The sequence below is a fragment of the Solea solea genome, chromosome 1, assembly GCF_958295425.1.
Source record: "Solea solea chromosome 1, fSolSol10.1, whole genome shotgun sequence".
Lineage (NCBI taxonomy): Eukaryota > Metazoa > Chordata > Actinopteri > Pleuronectiformes > Soleidae > Solea > Solea solea.
In genome coordinates this window covers 4,166,254-4,179,866 of record NC_081134.1, presented here as the reverse complement: position 1 = coordinate 4,179,866, position 13,613 = coordinate 4,166,254, and the positions used below count along the sequence as shown (strand labels likewise).

The 13,613-nt window shown below is 39.7% G+C and overlaps 1 protein-coding gene across 2 annotated transcripts in view; it reads right to left on the bottom strand.

The window, feature by feature from the left end:
* LOC131457170 (zinc finger protein GLIS1) overlaps nt 1-13,613 on the bottom strand; it is a 60,065-nt gene that overhangs the window by 45,764 nt on the left and 688 nt on the right. The window contains exon 1 of one of the 2 annotated variants that reach the window (XM_058626023.1): nt 6,514-6,729. The exons of the other annotated variant lie outside the window; for it this stretch is intronic. The gene's annotated coding sequence lies outside the window, so the exon portion shown is untranslated. Of the gene's footprint in view, nt 1-6,513; nt 6,730-13,613 lie in introns of those variants that run through there. 2 annotated transcript variants of the gene reach the window in all.

The following is a 13,613-nucleotide window of genomic DNA, read 5'->3' as shown; positions in this document are numbered from 1 at the left end:
TGCTGTATATCAGCTGGGATTGGCACCAGCGCCTCCCTACGACCCTCATGCGGAGGATAAAGCAGTAGAAGATGAATGGAGGGATTCTTCAGAATTGTTGTAAATGCAATCACCCAAAAACTAGCTCAAATTGAGTCAGACAACTTGCAGAGTCTGAGTATATATGCAGAGGAGAATGTAAACTCTTGCATGCAAAAGTCTAATTTTAGTCGGGCTGAAACAATAGTTTGTATGTATGAGTGTCATGTAAACATGTTAGTCGGAGTAAAATCAAACTATTATTATATTGGACTGAACAGACCTAGATTATTCAATTCAAGGTACGATTACTCCTGCATGTATACGCTTACACGGACTGGAGTCAGACTTTGCGTTCTCCACATGTACCAAACTGTCCGCACCGGTCTTTGACCCAGAAGGAAGAGGAGATGACGTATAAACTGCAGTAATGTTGCAGGAGAAGAACAAACAACACCACGGCTAAAGCTACAGAGAAGACCCACTCATGACCACCTGGTTCTCCTGCAACATTAAACCAATTATGTGTTATTGAGATCATGTTTCATAAGCTATCCTTTCCATTCGAATATCAATACAGTACTTAAACACACAGTAAGTCATTTCAAAAAAATACGAGAAGACATAGTTTGATGATGTGGTGAATAAGCGTGGAATCATGGAAACTCATGTTCCATTAGTGACAAACACACACAGTAAAGTGCAAAAACAAAAGCCGGTGCCCTGGCTAACAAGTAGTACCAAATGTTTCCTTCCAAACAATGATGTTTCATAGGGGTCTGCATCAGAATGTATAGCTGTCAATGGTAGTATATGGTAGTATACACAAATATCAGTGCATTTACAATGTGCTTTACGGTAGACACAACGGTAAATCATGCAGATAGCACTGTGTAAAACACAGAAGTATCAGAATCAGAATCAGAATACTTTATTAATCCCTGGGGGAAATTGTTTTTGATCCAGATGCTCCGTGCAAAGTGAGATAGAAATACAGCATGGGTGGAAACAAGGGCTTAAGATATAGATATAAATAAAACAGTAGAGTCGAGTGTAAGGACCTTGTACATGTTGTTGCCTGTTGTTGTTGCCTGTTGCCCGCTTAATAAATTCAGTCAAAGCTCTACTAAGCCTCTATTGTCATTTCACAATAGCAACCAAAATTGAAATGTCTGTTACCTTTTATATAAATACAGATTTATACGGATTTAACGTTTTTAGATACATTTTATATCTTTAAAGGTGCTGTCAGCAATTTCATGAAGGAGGTGAGGGAGGCATTCACTCACCAACAAACAAACTAAGGCAAGATTCATACGTTTGCACGTCTGCAAGTCCACAGAGGTCTGTGTGATGTTATAGCGCATTTCCACCGGCTCTACTTGCCTCGCCACGCCACGGTTTAAGTAGCGTTTCCACTAATATAGTACCTGGTACCAGGTACTGTAGATCACTTAAAACCACTTAACAATCCTAAAAACGTGGGTTAATCTCCAACTACTACCAGGGAAATCTCTATATTTAACAGAGGAGTCTGGTGTATTTAGGGACAGCGCCGGTGATCGCGAGCAGCATCACAGACAGCTGCCTCTGTAGTCTGTGGAGTAGGAGGCTGTACTCCAGAGACGTGTGGACAGAAATCAAGCCGAAACAGTGCCGAACTGTAGATCTTAACAATCCTAAAAAACGTGGGTTAATCTCCAACAACTGCAGGAGTCTGTGTCTGTGGTGGTTTGAGTCAACCCTATGCCGACATATGCCGAGTGTGTCCCTGTGATACTGGAAACGTTTCCTCTAGATATAAAGTCAGACGACCTTTGACACTGAGAGACCCGAGTCACCGAGGAAACACGCCAGTTGAGTGAAAAGTGTCGGAGCATATAAGTACTGTATTTCACCGACAACAGCTTTGAACTTGTAAAGTCTTATTTTTACATTGCGGTATTACAACTTTAATTAAAGGATATGATGACACTGAATCAATGAATCTGTCAACCAAGAGAAGGAAAATGGGTTTGCCTGCAACAAAATATGGTTTCCAATCTAACCGAAACACACAGTTATTCTTGTTAGGACTCTGCATTGACTTCCATTTACGTCAACAGCCTACCCAAAGCCTTATCCCAATAACCACAACTAGCTAATGCCTAATCCTAAACTTAATCTAACCACAATTTACATCTAAGCCATAAACTAAATCAATGAGGTTCTGCCTAATTAGGATCAGGCCTTGGCCCCATGAGGACTACTGGTCCTGAAAAAGTCAGTGTTTATACCAGAAAAAGGTCCTAATGAGGCAACTAAAACAATACATACACACACAACACACATTTGGTTTCTATTCATGTATTGTGAGAGTAACCCCGAGCAAGAATCTGGGGTTTATAATCATTGTGTAGCGATAAACTGCCCTCCATGTACTAACGGGAACTTCTATAATCCCACTAATTCACTGGACTGTGCTTCGAAGAAAAGTGCTGGGAGTTATAATAAATTCCCAAGTAAATATAATTTAAGAAGACACTGGCCAGCAGTACACAGGCCATACAATACACACCGGGAACAATGTAGAAACAGTTACCTCCGATACTCTCAGCGGGTCACATTACCCAGCTGTGTCACCCGCGGTGTTGCAAAAGAGCATGCGGCTCTGGCCAGAAATAACATTTCTGGACCAAACCAAAATGAGCTCTGCTTGTAGGATAATCACCGTTAATGTCCATGAAAGGTATGTAGGGACCTGAGAGTAATGAGAGGTCAACCATTTCATCAGCATGCTCTGAAACAACACCTCCAACCAGCAAGGGATCACATGTGACAAAGACAGAGCCAGGCCTGGTTTTTTTAAGAGACATGATAACATATATTTATGTAAGAGAAAGCAAACGTGTCTGTTGCCTAACACTAATCTGTCCCAAATGACCAGAGTCTCTCGGGTGACTTTGAAACCTTAAATGAACACATTAGGTCATCTTGTTCTGTGTAACATAAACAACTATTAAAAGAGGTTGGGACTTTTTATGACCTCTACTGTCCACCAGAGGGAATTACAGCCATGATTTGTCTGTTTGTATCCAAATGTTAATCAAATTGTCCAGAGGTCAGCAAGAGAGGCTTTGGATCATTAGCCGCTCTTATGCAAAACCCTGCAAAACTATTTTTGCTTTGTTTCCAGTCGTCGTTTCCTGCCTCATTTATTGTCTGTCTTTTTAAGTTGAAACCTGGCATCGTGGCAGAAATAATGCAAAGAAACATTGTGCACTCTTTTGTGATTTCACCCAAAGGGTGAAAGGTTGACAGAAGCCAATGCGAAACTTTTGAAATTCAGGACATATATATATATGATGCTTTTTTTTGGCCTATAGTCTTCCAGTCGCTGCAGTAGATGTAACACCAAACTAACGCCATTTTAGCAGGAAGCCGCGTTGTTCAAATTCATAGACATACATAACTGCCAGCATCTCGTCGATATCGTGGATATCTGCTGTTGCCAGGAATAAACACCAAAACAGCCTGGGACAAACGAACAGAAGAACATTTCGCCAAATCACCCAACTCCCTGAAAGACGGCCGAGTTGGATCACTGCCATACAACACGCTCAAGGCGAGTATAGAAGATGGAGCAATGGAAACACACAAGCAACAGGTTCTGTTTGTGTAGTGATCACGTCATATTAGGTACAGAATCCATTGCTAATTAACTTTAACATCTTATTCACTTGAATGTGTTTTTATTGTGACGTCTTAGTGTTCACCGGAGTAGGATAAGGGTACATTTATCGGAAAGTTGAAAATGTCACGGTACTGCAGGTCTGGAACAATGTCCTGGCTGTTTCCATACTGGTGAAATGCACCCGGAGGCATTGTTAGGGTCAGATAAATTCACTCTGTCAGGTTCTGCGATATATTGCTCAATCTCTTGCCCAGTGATCTCTGGCACTGGCAAATTTCTTTCTACGTGGTGGTGTAAACAAATTGAGTCACATGAGGTCAGGAGCTCGCTGTGTTTGGCTGCGCTTCTTTTGCTATCCATCCGTTAAATTACAACTGTTAAATAACAACAAACGATACACAAGGTTGCTTAACGTAAAAGGGGCAGAGATTAAAGTCATTTTAAATTAAGGAAAAAGAATACTGTACTGGTGCAGCAACACCGTGAGCTGCAGCTAAACCTAAAAAAGCCTCACAACCGCTCTTAAAAAACGTTACAACACGAGGAAAAGAAAAAACAAGGGATGCAGGGGAGATGAGTTAAAGTAAAGATGACTGCAAAAAGTTGAAGACACATTGGTGTGGATCATTTTCACCCAAAACAGAAAGCTTCATCCAAGGACCCTCTGTCTCATTCATGATGTCGGTTGATATTTAACGCATATATAATGTTTTAACAGCCCGGTATGTCACCTCGTTGTCTCCTCACATCGTTATGTGTCAACTGCTGCCTCAGCTCACAACAGAACACACTGAATGTGCACGAGCACAGTATAATGCCAGGTATAAGTGCAGCTCCTTCCATTGTTTGGAGACGTTGGCAGCCACTCTCTACAGCGCTTTGCACTGCGAATGTAGGAACCGTTTTAAACACTAAAGGTCACTGTTGTACATATTTTACATTAGCTTTAAACATTTATTAGCCAACACATATGGTCTTGTCTCTATTCTGCTATTTTTGGCAGATAAAATAATAATAAAAACGACGTATATTACAAATATTACATGCATGAAATCAAGTTCTACAGCATTTAGCAGCATTCATTAATTTGTGACAATGGTTTGACAAAGTAGTTTAAACTCCAGGTACACTGAATTTTTTTTTTATCACTATTATTATTAGAACTTATGAGACAGAATGGCGGCTGGAGATGTGATTGAAAAATGAGAAGAGGAGGGGATCTCGTCTCACTTTCCAAACACTTGAAGCTGAAGCGTTGGACCATATCACAGATTTTGTCCGTTGGCGTTGCCAAGGCCAACAATGAACTGTCATCAACACAGTGAACACCACGAGGACGACCTTGTGACATGATTGAGAGCCCCAGAGAAAGCTAGTTAGTAAGTGGGCCTTGACTTGAGAGTGTCTGTAAGACTCGTTTCAAGACCAAGAATTAAGTGTCAAGCTATTAAATTAAGATTGTTAAACTTGTTAAAGATACCAAAAGAGAAATTCTGAATTTCAGTTTAATTATTTTGTATATTCATTTGTTTGCTATATACAGTGCCTTTATGAGGATCCACAACATTACATGGAAAATGGAAAAGTATGGTTTTAAAGCCTCATAAACAGTGGCTCCAGCTTTTAACTTGAAACCCAAAGACTTATTTTGAAACGGTTGTTTACATTCTGAAAAGTCAGCGAGAGGAAAACAGACCTCTAAATTTTAAATGCTCTCACTATTTTCTTGTCCCGGTGTGAAATCGAGGCGAACGTGCACTGCCAGGGCAAACAATATTTTAGGGCGAAACAAATCCTGGCATGCTGCTGTCTCTTGCGCGAAACGTCATGCTCCATCTGAACACTTGAGCAAACAATCTGAGCATCTGTTAAAATAATCACTGAGTCATTGGTATTGATCAACAACCTGATCAACCTCCCATGGCATATTGGGGAAATATTGTCTTTCCCGGATCAGTGCGAACCTTATTTATTGCTGCTTTAATAGCCACATTTTTAGGATTAAATTGGGGAAACTATAAAATTATTGATGGATATTCAACGCTTGCTGCATACACCTCTGTGCAAAGGGAACACTGGGCAGATGCCTGCGTCCATAAAGCCCAGAGTCCCCAGCATAAGCTTTATGTCAGTGATACCATGAGACTAATGATTAAAACAAGCCTCCTCATCTGTTTGACTTTCAGTAAGCCAGATTTCCACCCCCTGCGCAGCACTTTTCATTCCAGCTACATGACATAAATCAGTGGACTGCAGAGGAGTGGAAAGGAAGAGTCCCACAAGTAATAAGAAGGAAAAATATCACAGGGAACCATTTGGGTAAGAGTTCACTGCAATGTAGAGTAGCCTGTCCATTAATTGCCTTCTTCAAATATCCTGGTTGCACAATATCAACACTTGTTGTGTCATAATCCAGAAGATTCAGTGGGGAATGTGTAGGTTTCTTAACAAATGTGTATTTTATTTATTTTTTTACTATATAGAAACTATAGGCACGTTAGTGATTGGGAGGCATCAGTCCTTCATCCATCAATCAGTGGCTCATGTCACTGTGAGTGATCACATGAGCTGACAACATCCACACTGATGTACTCTGTCATTGTGCCATGACAGAAACACATAAAAAGTGGCTCACTTAATGTTGATTAAATGAAAAATAAGAAGTAGATTCAATCTGCATTTAAAGTTGTCCTACACTCCTTTGTATCTACAACACAACATGACTCCCATGGTAACGTGTTCATCATCACTACAGTTCCTTCTCCTCACTCAAAACAAAACACACGGAGAAAAAAGAGTTGCATTTGTAGCGCCGTTCTTACCGTGGATGTGTCCACTCATGGTTCACGGCTCGTGGGCTCGTCACTTCTGTGCCTCGCGTTGGCTGCGCGCGGATTGTGCCTCCCTACACAGTCTGTGCAGCGCGAGCTCACTGGCTGCGTTGGCTGTGCTTTGCTGCGCGTGAGCGCGCGCACGGACGGACGGGCGGACGGACGGACTGGTGGGCGGGCACGCGCACTTCTTATTTTTTCCCCCCCTCCTCCTATTGAACATATGATGGGAACCCACTGGAAGCCTGAGTGTCTCAGTAGTTCTTTTTTATAAGTATGGATTGTAGTGTATGGTGTTTATAATTCAAGGGGCGGGTCAAGAGAACATGCCCACTTTTCTAATCACATGCTCTGAGGGAAAGAAGCCGAATACAACACACACCAACTATGCTTCTATGAAATGACACAAGCCTTATTAACATGCAGGTTTGAGGGGAACTGGTTTTGTTTTAAAGCTGTGCAACAGGACTAGCTTATCTGCAGTCATGTAGTGTAAAGTCTCTTACCAGAAAATGACTTTGGTAGAAGTTTTTACTGTAACTAAGTATGAAAAGTAATTTTCTGATCTAAAATGTACTTGAGCTCAGTGGTAGGGCGAGTTGTCTTCCAACTGGAAGGTTGTGGGTTCAATTTCTGGCTCTGCTCGTCTATACGTGTAAGTAAGTTGAGGTGTAAACGAGTATGAAAGATGTGTGAATAGGAGAAAACTAGTGTAAAGCAGCTCATCAAGACTAGAGAAGCTCTATATAAATACAAACCATTACCAACTCTTCTTCATCTGATTTTATTTGGTAGTAACAAGTAAAGATAGTTCGAGGAAATGTAGTGAAGTAAAAGTTGCTGGAAATATAAAATAAATATATCGGCTAAATATATCGGTAAAAGAAGCACACATTGGCTTTCACTGCTCTACTGTAGCCACTCCCCTTCTCACTCACACAGCACTGTGGGCTACCTGAGAGGATAAGTGGGTAAAAACTTAAGCAAGTGCAAGATGTGTGGGTGATTATTATGTCTGACCTCAACAATAGACTCCCAGGGTGCCTGCATTAAAATGAGTCAGCAGATTTAGCTAAATGCAGTTTGCTTGCATTACAATGAGTCAGTGGATTTTGCAACAACACGCCGACAAACGCAGGTATCCAGTGGCTATTCAAAACTATGTAAAACATGATGTGCAATAAACTGACACTTCAAGGAAAAATATACGCCATGTGTCTTAATCTCTGACTGTAACCATATTCCATACCATATAACCAAAACATAATTCAATTTAATGTCTGAATAACACTGTAACCAAAATAAATAAATAAATGTCATGTTCATTTTTTTAAAAAAGGTACAAATGTCAAGTCACAAAACCATAACTTTGCTCCTTCAAACTGAATTATGCTCCATTTCTCAGGTTCCTGTGAGCTCAATAATTGTCCCTGAAGGATGTTAATACAGCCTTGCATCTATTACAGTCCACAAAATGACAGATTTATTACCTTAAAGATGGATCACATACTGTACAGGCCATATGATTATCATATTACACGTGGGAATATAACGCAGTTTACATAAACAGAAACAGTTTGTATTCACTGTGTAAGTTTATTTTGAATTCAGATGGTATAACTAACAGTTGTGATGCAGTTATAATGTAATGATCAGTATTTTGTGATATTAAGCAACTTTAATGCCATTAGTGTTAGCTGATGTTAGTGACATTACGGAGGATCCCTTTAAATATTCCCTTTTCACTTCTGTTCTCATCTAATCATTTCATCATGCCCTTCACGTGTCACTGAAATGTATTTGATAAAAACATAAACCACGATAAACAACTCAGACCTGCGTGCAACTTGTTTTGATCCTCTTGTTAACCATGTAATATTTATAAAAACTCATAACAGGTTATTCATCTTCTTTGTCAGATTTGCAGTCATTAATTTCTTCTTCTTCCTCTTCTTGATATCCTTTTAATGGCATCACATTAATTTTCCTTTTTTTTTTTTTCCTTGTGTAGAAATAAATAGAGGTTATTCTGCCGCATGTGTGCAGCTTCATGCAGCGCGAGTCTGTCATTAATCAAAGAGTTGGTGGTTGATTTTCGGTGCCTGTTGTCCACATACTGAAATGTCTTTAAGTGCAAAAATAAACCCATTAATTGTCTAATGCAAAACAAAAAGTGTCAGCCTAATATATACAAAACAGTGTTATAGCTGCTTCTCCCCTGTGATCGAATAATAAGTGTCTTCTGTAAGTAATAGAGGGTTCACATGTTTCTGGTGTTTTTATTTTCAGTGGTATTCCTATAATTGTATATTCAGTGTGTTTGTTGTGCTCGGTCTTGACCTTTTGCTGACCATACTTTTGCTGGTTCCTGGTCTGCAGATTTTCCTGTTGCATTTTGGCATCTGTCAGCTCTGTAAAATGTAGAAATCATACTAATTAAAGCTGCAAGCAGCACTGTAGGGCCATGCTGGGGATCAATGAAGGTGAAGTGCCATTACTGTGGAGTGACACAATTTCTGATATTAAACCTGCCAGCAGAGCTATACAGACACCCCTCTTGCACCCTCTGTCCACTTGTGTTGCATTTTTAGAGGGTATTGACCCAATAGCCCAAATGCTTTTATAATGTGTATCTGCCTATATATTTTAACTCAAGAGCAGTGACTCAAAGACACAATTTATTTTTGTGAAAGTTTCTCAGTGGTTATGATCTAAAGCTAAAAAACACACGTGACTGGGCCTGAGTGCAGGTTCTGTGATGACGGGACATAGTACATGGGTGGTTGACAGAGAGTGTGAGGGAGACTTGCATAAATGCTGCAGACCAGGGGCAAGAATAAGCGCCAGGTGAAGAGCCGCTTCACATTTTGGTAAGCGTGTATAAGCCCTTAGGGCCATTCATACAAAGGTTGCCTCAATGTAGTGTTCCACACATGCATACTCAATCTCATATTCCATTCCAGTGGCGACAATTTCTGAGAAAATTGAGAAAATCTTTTCTGTTTTCGCATTTGCTAGTATGTGTGGATACTGGTGGCACCCAAAACAAGGAGACAGTCACTGCAGTTTCGCGCAGCCGTGGTATGGCGACCCCATCCACGCTGAGGAGGTACTATGAAGTAATGGAAAACGGCGTGCCTGATACTCAATCCGATTGGAGTCGAGTAGTGCTAGAACTGTATATTGAAAAAGCACCATTATTGTAGCCGTTGTGCTTCTGTCTCGCCACCATCAGTTGTGACATAAACACATCCCATCGCTACAAACAAAATAACTAAACACTGTGATACTGACAAACAAAAAGAGTCAATAATCAGCATTGAATGTAACAGATATTCATTTGTTCAAAAGGTTACAAACGACAGCTTTCAGTTATCTTGTTGAAATGAACAGAAAAACAGAAATAATTCACCCTTGTAATACTCAAAAATAGCTTTATAAACTATTCTTTTAAATAAAAAAATTGAATTACTCAATTTTAAATTCATATTGGCTCTGTTTCACAATTTTACAAACACATCTGCTTTTAATACTTTTGTTTGGCTTTTTGTACAGTAAACCTTCAAGTATCGCTCCAATTGTATTTTCTCCCTTTTACTGAAAAAAGTAATTTTGTTCTTGCCTTGCATTTTATTTGTATTATTTTTAATATTATTGTATTACTTGTGCATGTATTAAAATAGACTTAATCCTATATTTTAATAAAGAAAAATAATTTGCATTGGACACTGTACTGACAAGTAAGATGCTTGTTTCTGGGTGAAGTGCTTCACAGTCAATAACATGTATTGCACCTTTAGTCCATCTCTCGTTTATAAAGCATAATCCACATCCTCTCCACATTTGCACAAATCACATCAAAAACTTGGACACCCTGTATGACAACCTGTCAAATCCCCTCAGCCATTTATCTTGCACTGTTGAGGTTAACAGAAATACACAGAAGAGGCAAACAAACAAAGGGAACCTTTCATCTGATTAAACAGTGAAACTGAGAGTCTGACTTGTATTCCTGATTCCTGAGATGATGCAAAGAGCTGTAAACAAGTCCTCTGGGAGGGTGCGCTAAACAAAACCAGATGGACCAAAAACAATTCACAAAAGAACATATTCTCCGTGAAAAATTGAGACATTGTAGAGGGTTCCATCTCCTAACTCAACACAGAAAACAGCTGGTAGTGGTTTCTTCTAGTTGCCATCCTGTCTCTCTCCCTCCTCAGGTGCAGTAAACTCATTCAGAAATATTAAAACAGAACTTTTTTTCACAGTAAACATCACAACTTGTCATACTAAAGGAAAGAACAGTTGTTACTAATAACATTAACAATGGTTCTGTTCTTCTGTTCTTCCCAAGTGTCCCAGTTAGACCTGACAGCGTGACAGTGGGGCAGCACGAACACTACCAGGACCCTGAAGCTGAAGCAGCTAAGAACAATTCAGCCACAATTACATTTATTGGCTGCATCTGTGCTTTTCCTACAGTGACATATCAAAACATCTGTGCTCAGAGAAAAAAAAGGGGGGGGGGTCTATTGGTCAAATGAGATATACACAACTACAGTGAGATGATGGTCCCATACATTGCATGTGCTCCCACCACTATTTTCAATGGAGCTTTAAAAGGGTAAATTAAGTTTTGTCTGATTTTCATTGAACTCAATCGTAACCACAAAATAAATCTGATGGGTCACACTGTCATTAATTAGTCATACAAACAAAAATATTTACACTCACTCAAACTATTGTGAGGAGACTGATTCATTGTCTCAAACATTTGTTGGTTCCAGCTTCTTGTATTAAAGATTTGTTGCTTTCCATTGCATAATGTGACAGTAAACTGAATATCTTTGTGTTCTTTGGACAAAGAAATAGTTTTTTTTTGGACATTTTCTAGACAAAACAATCCACCCAGAACGTAATTGGCAGTTTGACCAAAACATTCTTTTTTTTGCCGGACCTCACGAAACACTTTACACACAAGTGTTAGTAGACAGCATCCTTCTTCAGAGAATCCTGGTCGTGTATCAGGGTTGTGAACTAACTGAACTACATTCAAGTGAACAAGTCACACGGTGAAGAGAGAGTCACTATCACACCAGGGAATGCACAGGTATACTACTAACAAATAAAAAGCAGTTCTTTGAAATGGCAGTTAATGAAATGACCCCATCATTAAAGAGATTCAGGTGAAAACCAGTGTTTTGAGCTCTGGACATCACGTGAAAATGAGTAGGACCGGTACTGGATTTACCGATATATATCGCAAAACTTGACAGACTGAATATATCTGATCTTTATACAGTAATGCCCGCGTCAAGGTTTTTACAAGTTCAGAAACAAACGTAATGGACATTATTACGGACCTGCTGTATCCTGACATCTTCAACTTCCTCATTAACTTCCCTTCATCTTACTCCAGAGAGTCACTGAAAGTTTACAAGAGTTCAGGAGGGAAACAAATGGATGCAATCTGGCTTTGTGACAGACACTCAACTACAACTGGAGTCTACCGGCAAAAGACAGCATTGTTGTCACTAGACTGGAAAGTGTCGGTTAGCATAACAATAACATTAGCAACAGGCAGTGTAATGTAAATAGTTGTTGTGCAGACTTGTATGTCAGTTAGACTGAGTCCATTATTTACCAAGAGTTAACCACAAAATCCTTGGTGGTTTATGTTTGTTCCCATCACTCTGTTTTCTTCTGCTCGCTGTGAGCACGTTTCATAGCAGGGATTCACCTCCACCGTCTCTGTGGGATCAGGTAAAATGGTCTCCTGTTAGATCTGTCTCTGACTGTTTTAGCAACCCAAGGAACAATCTTCACTTTTAGATGAAAACAGTCAGAAAAGAGACAAGTTTTCTGACATATTGCATGATTTATGCGCCGCCTACTGCGGTGTTTCTTAGTCCTGATCCTCCAGGACCCCTACCGTGCTCCAACACACCGGCATCAAACTCTGCAAAAGCCTGGCAATGACCCATTCATTTGAATCAGGTGTGTTGAGCATGGCAACATCTAAAACATGCAGTATTGAGAAACACTGGTCTACTGTATATGTCTATATGGGATGAATCGTGTTGTTTCCTGGTGTGGTGGTGTGACGTCAATGCCCCGGGATGCCAAAACAGTCTGAGACAGATTAATGGGAGAACATTTTACTGGATCCCCACAGATCCAGAGAGACAGTGGAGGTGAATCACTGCTATGAAACGTGCTCACAGCGAGCACGGCGAATGGGAACAAACACAAGCAAAGGATTTTGTGGTTAACTCTCTGCAAATAATGGACTCAGTTAGAGCTGAACAATTAATGGAACAATTAATCAAAATCGCAATTCTGCCTAATGCAATTATCAAATTGCAGGACGCACAACATTTGTTAAAGCCAAAATGTGTGTCAAAATATAATTTTAGATTAAATATTGTCTTGATCTATACACATTTTATTCTACAGACTGAAGAGAACATCTTTGTTTCTCACAGATCTGTACAAATATCACACAGTGATCATTTTAAATAAGTTTATATAAGTATAGGTATATATATATACATATATACACACACATATATATAGAGCGAGAGAGAGAGCGAGAGGCTGGAGGGGGAAAGCACACATGTGCAGGTGTATTACACTTTGCAATGACCAAGATACTCTTCTACATACATCTGTGCAGCATCAGTTGTATCTGTGTTTGAATTATTAGTCATATTGTTCTATTCTGCTTTTGTGTAAAAGGCAGCAGCGAGGCCTCAAGGTCATCACAGGACTGTTCAGATCAAACCATATTAACTTTGCCTCAGTGAACTGTTTCCTATTAAAGACCGTGTCACCAACCAATGTATTTTCATAACACCACTACCCCCTGCTGGCTGAATATGGTAATACAGCATTGGTTCATTTTCAGAAGGACACTATCCCAGTTTTTTTTTTAAATACAGTATTATGTGCATGTGTTTTAAATATCAAATACGTCAGTACAGTATTTTTGCAAACATCTCTTAAGTGGTTGCTGCAGATGATTTTAACTGTTTTCTTGAGACTCCAACTATAGATTATTTCCAAGTGTAGTTATATACTAACATAATATA